Genomic DNA, 15385 nt, shown 5'->3' with positions numbered 1-15385 from the left:
GACCTTAGGCACTACACTACCAGGGCTTCTAGCAAATATAGGTAGACTGAACATTTGAATGAATTCCTTCTTTTAACTATCCAAGCTTAGTTTCACTGACCCTGATATTGAGGGTGAGCTGTGTGTGGGTGGAGGACCTATCATTTTAGGAGAAGGATTCCTTCAAAGGAGTTATGGGAGATATTGATTTCTTGGGAAGTTTTGGGGAACTTTGGGAATTCCAAGATAGGGCTTGCCCCGAGAACTTTCTCGTCAGTGGCAACTCTTTGCTCTCTGACTTGCCTTTACTGTTTCTGGAGTAGTATCTTGACCTGACTCAGGTCTTCATTTCACCTGGGCTCCGGTCCATTCCAGAATAGGGCAGGTATCCCTTTTTAATGGTCATCCTGAGTCTGAAGCCCTAAGGACTCCACCTCGTGCACTGTAGCCCAGACTTCCTGATCTGGCTGTGTTCAATCAAGTTCCACTCAGATCTTAAGTGTCTGTGCCTTTGTAAGGCTGTTGGAGACAGCAGGGCTTTTTTTTTCCCCTTTGTCAGCAGCTGGCCAGAGTGCCTGTTAGGCTGCCAGATCCTAAGCCTTTCACATTTGTCTGTCTATGTCTGGAACTTAGGGCAGAATCTCTCTTGCCACCTGAGGTTACTTCTCACTATTCTCCATTATGGAACCTAGTGGAGGATAAAGGTCATTGAAGAGCATATAGAGGTGGCTTCCAGCCAAACAAAAGACAGGTATATGAGGTGAACATTTACACTAGGTAGATAACAGTCCTTGGAGAGAACAATCATGGGAGAATAGAAGGACTGTGTATGCACAGGGACATAGCTCAGGGGGCAGGAGTGCATGGAGTGAAGGATGCAAGGAAGAGATAACTATGGGGAGGAAGAGGAAGGGGAGCTGTTGCATTGTGGTAGATTGCAGTCAATGTCATGAGACAAAGTGTATGTGAACTACTGTATGGAAAGTGAATTTGCTCTGTAAACCTTCACCCAAATCACACACACATACACACACAAAAGGTATATGGAGGTGTTGGGCTATGGTGCTTTGAAATGCTTTGATTCTGGAGAAAGGTCCCTGGTCTGCAGGAATGCATCAGAGTCCATACCGCTGACCCCTCACCCCCAACCCCCCATCCTTAAGTGGGAATCGTCATTCCATAATTCCAAACATCCTTGTTTTTGTTTAATTTTTATCTGATAAAATATCATCAAACAATTTTAATGGTGAAACATTCAGAGGAAATGACAAACTAACATGTGTTGTCTTTTAAATGCACGTAGTTCAAGTGGCTATTTTAAAAGTCAGTTGTTCCTGTTGGATTCCTGTTGTCTAGGCTGCTTTCCTCTTAGATGGGAGGAGTTTCTGAATAGAATTTTAGAGCTGCATTAAAGCAGGAGGACCCAGATTTTTGGATGATTGAATATTCCTTTACACCTTATTCTTTTTAGCACTTATATTCAGGTTGCACTATATTTCAGATCATGACACAGAAGAGGTCTTAGAGATAATTTATAATTTCAGGGTTCTATACTTGTGGCTAGGAGCTCTGGTAGTGTAGTGCCTAAAGCACTTGACTGCTAACCAGAAGGCTGGAGGTTCAAACCTACCAGCCACTCCTTGGAAGGAAGATGGGGCAATCTACTTGTGTAGTGATGCTGCCTTGGAAACCCAAGGAGGGGTCGCTATGAGTCTGGTATGACTCGATGGCACATAACAACAACAACAACAACAACAACAACAACATACTTGTGGCTTATTGACCCTTCCCAGTCGTAAACAAAAGTTTGTATGTAGGTGAATATGTGCCTTTTTCTAGGCAGAGTATTCTTTGTTTTCACCAGTTCTCACTGGGGTTTGTGACCTCAAAAATAAAGTGGTTAAGGTTAAGAACTAGCATTTTATAGTAATCTGGGGCCTCTGCTCACAAAACTAGTTAGTGGCAAAGTAAGATCTTGAGGTAGACTCTGGAATTCAGGTATTTTCACTCTATACCCAAAGTTCTTTCCTTTATACTGTATTATCTATACTCTTTCTGGAGAAATAAATGGAGTAACTTTAGGAAAACAGGTACACATGACCTGAACTATCTTTTTTTTAAAAATGTTTTGTTGTGTTTTCAGTGGAAGTTTACACAGCAAATTAGGTTTCCATCTGACAATTTTTACACATTGTTCAGTGACATTAGTTACATATTTCATAGTGTGTTAACATTCTCTTTAATTATGTTTTGATTGGTTTGTTTCTAATACTTTAGTTTCCCTGCTGCACAGGCCCCGGGGCCACCCCCCATCTTTTCATCTTTGTTTTAGAGTGATTGTTGACTTTTTGGTCTCCTATGGATGTTTTTTTATTAGACCTTGATACTCATGGGTAATATCCTTTATTTTGTGTACCAATCTGAACTATTTTTGTTTACAATTAGCTTGGTAATGTCTGCCTTCCTCAAAGGCCATAGCCTGATTTCACAAATGAGGAATCTGACTCTGTGAGGCAAATCATGTAACTAGCCTGTTGGACTAGGTGACCTCGAAGATACTGTGATTCTAAAGGTAATGCATACTAGAATGTATGTTTATCTTTTTTTGGTAACCATATCCCACTGTCTAATTTGTGTTTTTTTTTTTTTTTTTTTAAGTGTTAAACTCCTTTTCAATCTGTTCATGTTGCCCATTAAATTGTTTTTTGAGAAAAGGTATAATAGAACTATATATCTGTAGCCCCTCATACTCTTAATACTCAGATCTGCCCAAAGTGGCTGGCTGCCTTGTGGTATTGTTGACTAAAAGCATTGGAATTCACAACCTTGGGTTGGTTAGTTTATTTTAATATTGTCCCCTTTCTATATTTTAGCAGCTGTTGAATTTATTTAGCCTGATCTTTTCAAGTGGGTGTATTCCCTTTTCTCTTTGTTTGCACAATGCTGGTTATAGTTTCTCTACCTGCACCCAGCCTCCATAATTGGAAATTTTGCAAAACGTTTTATTTGGCATAGTATGATTCTACCCTAGGTCACTGAACTGCATCCTTCATGCCACACTGCTCTGAATAACTTTGGACCTGAGATCTCTCTTAGGAGGATTTGTCCAGTAGGGTCTGACTTGGTTGTGGTTGCTTATAGGTTTCTTATATGCTAGGTCTTTCTCAGGGAGCTCTGGTAGCATAGTGGCTAAGGCACTTGACTGCTAACCAGATGGCTGGCGGTTCAAACCCACCAGCCACTCCTTGGAAGGAAGATGGGGCAATCTACTTCTGTAGTGATACTGCCTCGGAAACTCAAGGAGGGGTCGCTATGAGTCAGGTCCGACTCGACGGCACATAACAACAACAACAACAACAACAACAGATCTTTCTCATAAGAAGAGCAAGAGTACTAAGCCCAGATTTGAGAAACATAAATTCTTTTCATACTGTCTTATTGCTTGATGTGTAACTTTTGGACAGGTTACTTAATCCCTGTCTGTTTTCTCATCTGTACATGCAAAATTATAGTTATTTTCATAAAAGTATTTTCAAAAGTAAATTAATAATATAGACGAACCACTTTGAACTCCTTACAACAAAGATGCTGTATAAATTTCAAGGTTTTTCCCTCTAATTATAATCTGTGCCACTGATTCTAAGAGCCTATGACTATTTGAGGCTACTGGAATAGAAAAGTTACAGAAGATGTTAGCATCATTAAAGCAACCCAAACATAAATCATCAGAGTGAAATAGTGTCCCAGAGTGGGGGACATGTGGGTGATATCTGGGCTGCATTTTTTCCCTTAAGTATCTATGGAGAAGGTCCTGCCTTCTTGAAATGTACTTCTAGCACTTAGGAGATGGGCGTAAGGGTTTCTGTTCTTTTCTCTCTAACTTGGACTGTAGATATACAGTGTCTCCTGTGATGTGGCTGTATTTCAGTCTATAAACATGGCTGCTGCAAGGAGAGCATAGAGTTGGTTGTTTATTTTGTAAAACCTGCCTCATCGCCATGTGATACTTGCCCAAGAACTCCTGTTGTGGTGACATCCTTGTGGTGAGTGTGGCTCTTTAAAGGTTTTGTTCTCAGATGTTAGATGAGCCTCTAACTTGGATCCTGGGAAGCATTTAAACCTCTCTCCCCAGAGTTTAAGCAAGAGAGGCAGTAATCCCAGTGGAGCTTGGGTTGGGGTCTAAAGAAAAGGTGGAAGATGATAGGCAGGGGCTGTTGTGGTCTTGTGGCTCATTTGCACAAAGGAGGGGCTGGCCTTTCTTGGGGAGGTATTTCCGCTCACTGCAACAAATGAGGGAGCACAAAGGGCTCTAATGTAACAAGGCTTCTCTGGTGACGTCACTGTAAATGTGGTCAAAGTCCAGTTCTTGGGGGCCTGTAGGAGGAGGAGTAGAGATCAGTCGGTTTGCATGCTTTCACTTCTCAGCTGTCACTGTGCCATGGAACCTACTTCCAGCCACTGAACCAACCCTGCTGGGCCGGGATATGAACGCATACAAGTACCAGAAGTTCCTGGAGGGACTCAACAACCTTAGAGGTATTAAAAGGCTTCAGGCTCCCTGGTTATATTCTTGCTGATTGTATCAGTACTTACTGTGGTGTGTGTTGAGTAGAGTCTTTACTTTCCATTGCCACCTAAAGTCTTTGAAAGCCCTCCTACTTTAAGCTGGCCATATTTTTTTTTTTGTGTGTGTGTGTTTAGGTAATTAAACAGAAGTAATACAGTTGATAAATGTGATCATGGGTAAGTAGGAGAGACTCCCTCAAATACTTCAGCAGCAGCTTGTTCTCTTGCTTGAATGGGCCATTAAAAAATGCCACTGTTCTCTTAAGCTCAGCAGGGCTGAGCACACTCTCCTTTTTCTTTGAGGCAGCTGAGCAGTGTGGGTGGAGGGCTCTTGCCACCGGCTCTGCAGCCTCACCTAGGCGAATCTAGGTTTCTTGTTGCCTGTGTCTACATTGAGTCAGAGTTCCATCTGGAGAGTATAGGGAGCCAGGAGAAAGTGGGGGAAGGGGGAGCTGGGTGGGAATGCAGTCTGACAGGCTGTGGATCTCTTTGTGAAGAGTAAATCAGTGACTTTAAAGGAGTGAAGTTTTTTTTAGTAAAATCATATTTTAAAGGAAAGATGTTTTCTGCATTGTTGTCAAACTCTTCATTAGCCATAGAAGAAAAGAATGCACTCAGATGTGATGATGTGGGACTCCTTTTGGCTATTAAAGATGAAAATGAATGAATTTTTTATTTATTTACTTTTTTACTTCCCATCTGTAATTGTTAGGTGTTTTTTTTTCATCTGCTTAAATTGTTCCTCTTTCATTAGCAGTTAGGATTCTGGACCTAGAGCAATTATGAGGTAGGAAAAGAGTGGGAGGAAGTAGAGGGAGGAAAGGGGTGATGGAGGGGGCAAACAGAGTATAGGCATGAGATCTGGACTTCCTTCCGGGCAGGGTCCAAAGAGATTTCACTTTCTTTGGTTCTACACGTTTAAGGTGGACTCAGAAGCACTTATTATTGTGGACGTTGAATTAAGAAGGTAGGTTTGCTTAGTTCAGTATCTGATACATGGTTGGAATTCAGCAAATGTTGGTTCTACCTCTTATTGCCTCCTTCCTTTCCAAATACTTCTTTGAATCACAGTGGATCCTTGTACATGTTCTTTGGTCTGGACTTGCAACACAGGATGAGCTGGACCAGGACTCATTTTAGTTGAGGAATTATAGCCCCCCATCTACATATTTGGCTCCACATCTTACTTGATCTCACCATAGGACAGTTGCAGTGATTGAAACTGAAGGACAACAGCATTAGCAATAATAGTCATAATGGTAAGTATTCAGTAAATGTTAATTATATAGCAGGCACTGTTCTAAGTACTTTACATATATTAGCCCTTATCCATGACTACATGAAGTAGGCAGTTTTCAGTGTTTGGCTGTCCTGAGAACAGGGTTTAATCTGTTGTGCTAAGGCGGTAACAGTGCCTAGGAGAGTATTAGCTGAGGTGGCTGATCTTACTGTGCTCCTCTCTGATGCTGGTGATCATGTGAAGTAGGTAAGAATATCAACATCTGACCTTGTGTGTATAAAATGCCCTTGGGCACTTGCCTCTCTGAGGGAAAGCAGCCATATCGTACTTTGGAGTGAAGGCAATACATCTTTTCTTTCCATGTTACCTGTCTTTAGGCTGTCTCCTATTTTCTGGTATTTAATTCACTGTTACTCACTTTATTCACTTATTAAGTCTTTAATGACATAAAACATACTGCGTTTTCTCTTGTTCACTGAAAGAATTGATCAGATCTGACCTCCCAGAACCTGAGGCTTTTTCATGTTTAGTCTTTATAATCATTTCTGGAATGCAGCTATAGGTCTTAGACAAATATTCTCCCAATGTTGGGCTGCCAGGTAGACAAATTAGCTACAACCATTGCTTTTATCAAACCCTCTTGTGGGTTGAAGCCCACTGTGTTCCCTGATTATAGTGAATGTCTTCATTTCACCTATTGTTGTTGTTGTTAAGTGCTGTCGAGTTGGACCCGACTCATAGCGACCCCTCCTTGGGTTGCCGAGGCTGTATCACTACGGAAGTAGATTGCCTAACTTTCCTTCCGAGGGGTGGCTGGTGGGTTTGAACCGCCAGCCTTCTGGTTAGCAGTCAGGTGCCTTAGGCACTACGCTACCAGAGCTCCTCATTTTACCTATATCTTTATATATTATAGAGGAACTGACAGATAACTGGCCCTCTGTTCATTTGTTGTTGTTGTTAGTTGCCGTTGAATCAGCTCCAGCTCGTGGTGACCCATGTACCACAGAATGAAATGTTGCCCAGTCGTGTGCCATCTTCACTCTCATTGCTGTGCTCAAAAGTCTTTTTTTTTTTTTCTTTTTATTGTGATTTGGGTGAAAATTTACAGAGCAAATACACTTTCCATACAGCAGTTCACATATATTTTGTCTCATGACATTGACCACAATTTACCACAATGCAACAGCTCCCCTCCTACTTCCTCCCAATAGTTACCTCTTCCCTGTGTCCATCCCTCCATGCACTCCTGCCCCCTGAGCTGTCTCCCTTCTGTCTTCCTTCTCCCATGCTTGTTCTCTCCAAGGAGTGTATCTACCTCAGGTAAATGTTCAACTCATATACCTGTCTATTATTTGGCTGGAAGCCACAGGCATGCATTCAATTCTAGACCTGAAGGGCATCTAGGGGCCATAATCTCAGTGGTTCCACCAGGCTCTATCGGGCCAGCAAACCTGGTCCCCTCCTTTTTTTTTTTTTTTTTTCCCAAATGATTTTGAGTTTTGTTCCACATTGTTCTCCCTGTCTATCCAGGATCTCCTACATAGATCCTCTTCCAAGTGGTTGACAGTAGTAGCCGGGCACCATCTAGTTCTGTTCTCATAGTCATATAGGCTGCAGATCAGATGGTGTACCAGTCGCTAGGACTAATTGTTTCCATGAATTTTTGGTTTTCTTCATTCTTCTTGGCTCTGGATGAGGAGAGACCCATTGTTGCATCTAGATGGCAGCTTGCAAGCTTTTAAGATCCCTGTCGCTACTTGCCACAGTAGGAGATGGAACAATGTTTTGTGTAGTATGTTATGCCAATTGAGCTTGCTGTCCTCTGCGACTATGGTCCTGAGCCCACAGGTTCAACTACTCGGTCCCTCTGGGTAGCTGGCTGTGACCAAGCAGTACCTACAACCTTGCCTCTTGTCAGCTCCATTATACACCTGGGAATTCAGGTCATACATATAAAGTTATAGGACTACTATCTGTCAACCCTATATATATTCTTGGGTGCACTCCCCACTTCATAGACATACCTAATATTTCAGCCTGTCCACACATCTATCCTCCCATATAGCCATGTGTGCCTTCACTGACCACGCCGTACTATATGAGCAAAAGGGTTCATCTTTGTTGTCTGTACTTCCCATGTATCTCTCTATGTCTTTCTCTTCCTTAGTGCCACTATATTAATCACTCATATTTGGTACATTGTCCTTCTCTTCACCCAAATCAAAACTTATCTCTATCTAACAGTATTCCCTACCCTACCCTCCCACCCCTGGTAACCAACAAAGAAAATGTCCTTCCCTAGATAAGCGTTTCCTTGACTTTTACAATAACGACTAATACAGTATTTGTCCTTTTGTGATTGACTTATTTCATTCAGCATAATGTCCTCCAAGTTCATCTACATTATGCGGTGTTTTGTAGATTCTACATTATTCTTTAGGGTTGCATAGTATTCCATTGTATATGTACCATAGTTTGGATATCCATTCCTCAGTTGATGGACACCTAGGTTGTTTCCATCTTTTGGCTCTTGTAAATAGTGCTGCGATGAACATGGGTGTGCATATGTCTGTTCTTGTCATGGCTCTCCCTTCTTTAGGATATATACCTAGTAATGGAATAACTGGGTCAAATGGTATTTCTAATTCCAACTTTTGAAGGAATCGCCATACTGCTTTCCACAATGGTTGTACCATTTTAGAGTCCCACCAGCAGTGTTTGAGAGTCCCAGTCTCTCCAAGTCCTCGCCAGCATTTGTTATTTTCTGTCTTGTTGAACTTTGCTACTAGTGCTGTAGCAAGATGGTATCTCGTTGTTGTAAAAAGTCTATTTTTTGAGGCCACGTATATTTTGAGTGCCTTCCAACTTGGGAGGCTCATCTTCCAACACTGTACTGGACAGTGTTCTGTTGTGATCCCTAGGCTCTTCATTGGCTAATTTTCAGAAGTAGATTGTCAGGCCTTTCTTCCTAGTCTGTCTTAGATTGGAAGCTCTGCCGAAACCTGTCCACCATGGATGAACTGCTGGTATTTGAAATCCCAGTGACGTAGCTTCCAGTATCCTAGCAAGACACAAACCATCACAGTACTACAAACTGACAGGTGGGTGGTAGCCTTTTCATTTAGTTATTGACTTTTGCTTTTCCTGACATGGCTTAGCTTTTGGCTGTTCCTCCATCTGGTGAGTAAACTATTGAAGAAAGCCTACTGGAAACATTGTAGAAGTTTCTTTAGGTTTTGGTCTTGGTTTTCCTATGAATTTTTGATGCATTGACACCAAGATTGGGGTGCAGTATATTCATTGCTGCTTCTTAGAACTTTTGAGAGGCTTTGACTTGTATTTCCCAAGCCTATCAAAAACCGTAGCTGTTGAGGTGATTCCTTTCTAGATGGACCTCTCCTGTGAATATGACAGGTTGAACTACTAGCCCAAGTAGAACTACTGGCTTAACCACTAGCAGAGGCCAGGCCAGTACAGTGAGTGTAATTAGGAATTAATTGGGGAGGCAGAGATAAGTGAAGTAGAACAATGAGAAATGGTTTTGTAGCCTCTGCTTAGACAATTCATGATAGAACTATCAGGTAATGACTACTTTTTTGATAAATAAATAGATCCCAAACATGCCTGTATACTTTTGCCCTTCTGTTTCTTCTTGGAAGAAGTACAGGCAGAATACTCCTTGGAAACAAAGATGGCGAGACTTTGTCTCACGTACTTGGACATGTTATCAGGAGAGACTAGTCACTGGAAAAGGAATCATGCTTGGTAAAGTAGAAAGTCAGTGAAAAAGAGGAAGACCCTCAATGAGATAGATTGCCACAGTGGCTACAACAGTGGGCTGAAACATAACAACGATTGTGAGGATGGTGCCAGCTTGGGCATCGGTACGTTCTGGTATCTGTAGAGTTGCTATGAGTCAAAACTGACTCCACAGCACTTAAAACCAACATTTCTTTGCAAATACTGTTCTAGTCCCTCTGCTTAGAATATCATTATCTTTTTCTCCTTGTAGCAAACTTGTACCATATGTTAGTGCCTAGTTCAAATCTCACATACACCCATCATGTGTATGTGTGTGTTTTCCAGATAGAATCATTCTCTACCTTATCTGTGTTGCCCTAGCCCCTTAAATATACTTATTTTAGAAGATAGAACATTATATTATAGTTATTTCATCAAACACTTTATTTTCCTGCTAGTCTTTACTCTTTAGGCAAGTTTCCTATAAATTCTGTAAATCTCAGCTTCCTCATTTGTAAAGTGGGGATGATAATAGAACTTTCCTTACAAGATGTTCTAAGAATTATTAAGTAAGATAGCGACTATAACATCTGGCACAGTACGAGTCCAGTAGACGTTAAAGGTGGCAACTGTCTCATTTATCCTTGTGTCTCGATCTTTACCTAGCATAGTGCTTGGCACATATTAAGGGTGAAATAAACATTTGAAGAATTGAACTAAATTTGTATATCCACATATCCTTCAGTAGTCACTATAGGAAGTTAAAAATATTCTGAAGTGGTGCCTATGCTATAAATATTACTAGGACTCTTTTGTGGTTTTTCTCTTAAATGTCAGATAATGACTCCATAAGAAACTCCAGAGCCATTTTACAGTCACACCTAATTTTTGGTCAAAAAATTATATTACCCAAGACTTTGACTGTTTTTAAAAATTAAATCCAATCTCAAAGAATGAAAATGTACTACTATTGAAAGCACTGGAAAGATGATACTACTAGTCTGTAGGCAGTTCCAAATGAGAGCTTCCAAGTATAGTTTGGACAGCTGCAACATTGTTGAATAAGTGAGCAAGGAGCACAATCTTTTTTGGTTCTGTTACTTCTGGTGTAGCCTTTCTCATTATCTTATAGTTTTACTTTGGATATCTACTTAGTCTGCCAGCCTAGAAGCCCTGTCCATTGTTGCCAAGTGTGGTAAGCAGGACAAGCCTCTTACACTTTCATTTATGTACCTCACAGAGTGACTTTTTTGAGAGGACTTTTGTTTTTTGTCTCATAAAGAAATTAGATTTTTAGAATCTTAAAAACTTAGATATTTCTTTCTGATATTAAATAGAGTCACTATATTATCTTTATAAAAAACATGGGAAAACATTGCCCAAATCTTAGTGTCCACAGATTACCCCAAATCTGCTGTGCAGGAGAGAGATGAGGCAAGTCTGCTTCCATAAAGATTTACAGGCTTGGAAACACAGTGGAGCAGTTCTGCTCTGTCCTGTAGGGTAGCTATGAGTTGAAATCAGCTTGATGGCAGTGAGTTATTATTGTAATACAGCTCTATATTGTGCTCTTTTTGTGTTATTATCTGTCTACAGCATAATTTTTTGTTAACTATATGGAATTCTGAATAAATGGAAGGATGATTTTATTTAACATTCTCTAATAGTAGGCTCTTGTAGCACGATACCTAAGGTACTTGACTGCTAACCAGAAGGCTGGCGGTTCAAACCCACCAGCCACTCCTCAGAAGGAAAGTTGGGTGATCTACTTCCGTAGTGATACCGCCTCAGAAGCCCAAGGAGGGGTTGCTATGAGTTGGGGCCAGCTCGACGGCACATAACAACAGCAACAATTGTAAGCCATACATGTTTCTAATTTTCACTCCTATCATGTAATGGGGCAGAGGGTGGGGGAACGACATGGGTAGTTCAATGGTAGAATCCTCGCCTTCCATGTGGGAGAACCAGGTTTGATTCTTGGCCAATGTGCCTCATGTGTAGTTATCACCTATTTGTCAGTGGATGCTTGTGTGTTGCTATGATGCCGAGTAGATTTTAGTGGAGCTTCTAGAGTAAGCCAGGCCCAGAAAAAACTCTGGTGATCTACCAACAAAACTCAGTCATTGAAAAAAGCCTGTGGATCACAACTGTCAGAGTCATAGCCAGCCATGGGGATGGTGCAGGACTGAGCAGCATTTTGTTCCATTGTGCATGGGATCCCCTTGAGTCAGGAGAGACTTGATAGCAGCTAACAACAACAATATATAATAATGAGGATCTTTATAAATAAATTTTTGTGTGCATCTCAAATATTTTTAGGATCTATTTCTAGAAGTGGAGTTTCTAGATCTTAATCATATTTTCAAGGAGGCTTGTGATACAATGGTTACAAGCTTATCTGCTAACTGAAAGTTTGGTGGTTTGAACCTACCAGTCACTCTGAGGGAGAAAGATGTGGCAATCTGCTTCTGTAAAAATGACAGCCTGAGAAATCCTGTGGGACAGTTTCAGTCCTGTAGCATTGCTGTGAATCGTAATCAACTCAACAGCAATGAGTTTTTTTTTTTTTTTTTTTTTAAATCATATTTTCAAAGGTCTGTGTGCTGGTTTTTAAATTTATTTCACTTTTAAAAGCTTTTGAGGCTTAGATGAGGATACTTGTAATACTTTGAATACCTGTTGCTCTCAGGCCCTCACCCTCTAGGTAGAGTCCTGTCTTTAGGCTTAGTGGCCAGGTGGCTCAAATATTTTATTATCCAGTTAATTTTATCTTGGGACAGGTGCCAGTAGTCTCTCTCACTTAGTCAGCAGCTCCCACATGTCATCATCACATCACTCTGCTGTTTTATTCTGAAGCTTTTTCCCAGGAGCTAATGGCTTCATTGATCCTCTCAGCCCTAGTACCTTTTCTTTAGCACTGGGGAAGAGATCTGTTAATGCTGATTGGGAAATTGCAGTACCAAGAATGACCTAATCAGTGCTATCTACAGATCTCACAGTGGAACCCCAGATTGGTACTAGGTTGAGATTCTCTTTATGTTTTCCTGCTGTTTTTTAGCAACTAGCTGTAAATTGGGCCAGCTTAACCTGACATAATAAGTGGACAAACTCTACAGTGTCAACATCCTTGCTGGTGCTGTGTTTTCTGTGAACATATTGTAGTCAAGTGAAAATTGGCTTCTGTTACTGATAGCCTTAGAGGCGAATTACAGATTTGATGAGAGTACAAACACAATCTTATTTCTGACTTGGAATTGACATTCTGGAGCAGACACTGTGTTTTTTTTTTTTTTTTAAATGATAATAGATTAGGGGCATTTGAAGATTAGCTTGAGGGCTGGGAGAAGGAAGGACTTTGTGAGCTGGGGGTCAGTAAGAACGTCTCTACATCATCCAGGATGGTGGAAAGCCTTGACTTGAGTCACCAACAGAATTACTTCCTTCACAGTGAGAACTGTCTGCCCCTCCCATTCCCAGAGCCCTTAAGCAAACCTATCACAATGGGGTGATTCTCTCCACTGCTAGGATTCTAGGAGTCTGCATGCTTCTAGGGTGAGGCTAGTAAGCACCTTTTACCACTAGGCACCTAATAAAACAAAAACCAAACCCACTGCCATTGAGTTGAATCTGACTCATAGTGACCCTATAGGACAGACTAGAACTGCCCTCAAAGGGTTTCTAAGGCTGTAAATCTTTAGACACAGAGGCAGACTGTCACATCTTTCTTCCACAGAGTGGTTGGTGAGTTTGAATTGCCAACCTTTTGTGTGGCAGCTGAGTGCTTAACCACTTAACCACCACCAGAGCTCCTATCCTCTGAGTGAATACAGTTGTTAAATAGTATCTTTTGCTTATTGTGGAGTGACAGAGCCCTATTTGACTTCCTGGCTTGATATTATCTTGAAAATCCTCTTTAATTTGGAAGATCACAACTAACTGCTTCACTCCCTGATAATGCTCCATTCTTACCGTATATTTTACTGGAAGTCCCCACCTCCTTCCTTCCTTTCTTTGAACATCTTCTGTATGCCAGACCCTATACAAGTCACTGGGAGCTCTGGTAGCATAGTGGCTAAGACACTTGCCTGCTAACCAGACGGCTGGTGGTTCAAACCCACCAGTCACTCCTCGGAAGGAAGGTTGGGCAATCCTACTTCTGTAGTAATACTGCCTCGGAAACCCAAGGAGGGGGCGCTATGAGTCAGGTTTGACTCGACGGCATATAACAACAACAACAACATACAAGTCACTAGGATTACAAAGTCCCAGTGGCAGACTTTGGCCTTGAGAGATTGTTAGTCCTGTGTCAGTCTAATGGGGAGACAGAGACATGAACACACACACATGGCAGGTACTATTATAGAAGACTGAACAAAGTGTTGTAAGAACTGAGTGGTGGTATAGTGAATACTAAGGGCAATGTGAGTGACTGGGAAAGCTTTACAGTGGAATTGGTATTTGAGCTGAGTCTTGAATGAAGGATGAGTAGGAGTTTGCCAGTTAAGAAGGGATAAAAAGTTTTCTGGCATGAGAACAGGATGTGCAAAGCAACAGACTCACAAAAGACTCTGTTTCATCGGGGGTAGAATGAGAAGTATTACTCCTGTAGGAAGCTGGGAAGAATGTGCATAATTGTTTAGGGTGAGAGATGAGGCTGGAATAGAAAGTTGAATCTGTTATGTTGTTATTGTTAGGTGCCACCATTGAGTAGGTTTCGACTTACAGCAACCCTGTATACAACAGAATGAAGCACTGCCCAGTCCTGACCCATCATCACAGTCATTACTATGCTCGATTGAGCATGTGTTGCAGCCACCATGTCAATCTGTCTCATTAAGGGTCTTCCGTTTTTTCAGTAGTCTACTTTACCATGCATGATGTCCTTCTCCAGGAACTGGTCCCTCCTGATAATATGTGCAAAGTACATGAGACACAAAGTCTTGCTATCCTTGAATATATAGAACTAAGTATAATGTAGGCAATAGAGGGCACTAGATATTTTAAGGCAGAGAAGTGACATGAACAATCTTTTTTTTTTTTTGGTAGAGGGGTGGTGGCTAATATAACTGGCAGGAATATGAAAGGTCATAGGGAGGTAGAACTGCATCTAAGCCAGTAAATGTATGCGTGATTTTAGTTTGTCTAGGCTGCAGAAAGATGAGAGAAGAAACACAGAACCCATGTATGAAATCTTTCTAAAAGAGTTTGGATTTTAGAAACATAGGTTTTATGTTGAGTTGTAAGTGAAAGTGGAGACCCACTTTACCTCCATAGCTCAAGTTGAGCCTGACCCTTAAGTCGAGAAATACTTTGCATTTGGGTTGGTGTTTCTTGGGACTGGTCAGGTGATGCGCTTCAGCATGAGGCCCACAGAGCAGTTGGAAACCAGGCTGTCCAAGGTGTCTGTCAGTGTTAAGAGGGAGAGAGAAGATGCCTGTTTTGGTGCTGGGTAGGTAGGGCTTTTGTTTCTCTGAAGTTGTCTGGGCTGCTGTACCTGGTCCAGGACTTCATGTTTATATAACTCTCTCTCTTTTAATCTTTAATCTGTAGAGATCTGTATTTTTTCCTCAATAGCTTTGCAGCACTATGTTGTTGTTATGTGCCGTTGAGTCTGCCCAACTCATAGCGACCACTCCTTGGGTTTCCGAGGCTGTATCACTACAGAAGTAGAATTGCCCAGCCTTCCTTCCGAGGAGTGGCTGGTGGGTTTGAACCGCCAGCCTTCTGGTTAGCAGTCAAGTGCCTTAGGCACTATGCTACCAGAGTATGTTGTTGTTGTTGTTATTTGCCATCAAGTTGGCCCCGACTCCTAGCGACCCCTCCTTGGGTTTACGAGGCAGTTATCACTACGGAAGTAGG

Source organism: Orycteropus afer, unplaced genomic scaffold (assembly GCF_000298275.1).
Source record: "Orycteropus afer afer isolate SDZICR_OR568_19922 unplaced genomic scaffold, OryAfe1.0 scaffold00192, whole genome shotgun sequence".
NCBI classification, from domain to species: Eukaryota; Metazoa; Chordata; class Mammalia; order Tubulidentata; family Orycteropodidae; genus Orycteropus; species Orycteropus afer.
This window is presented reverse-complemented; position numbering follows the sequence as displayed.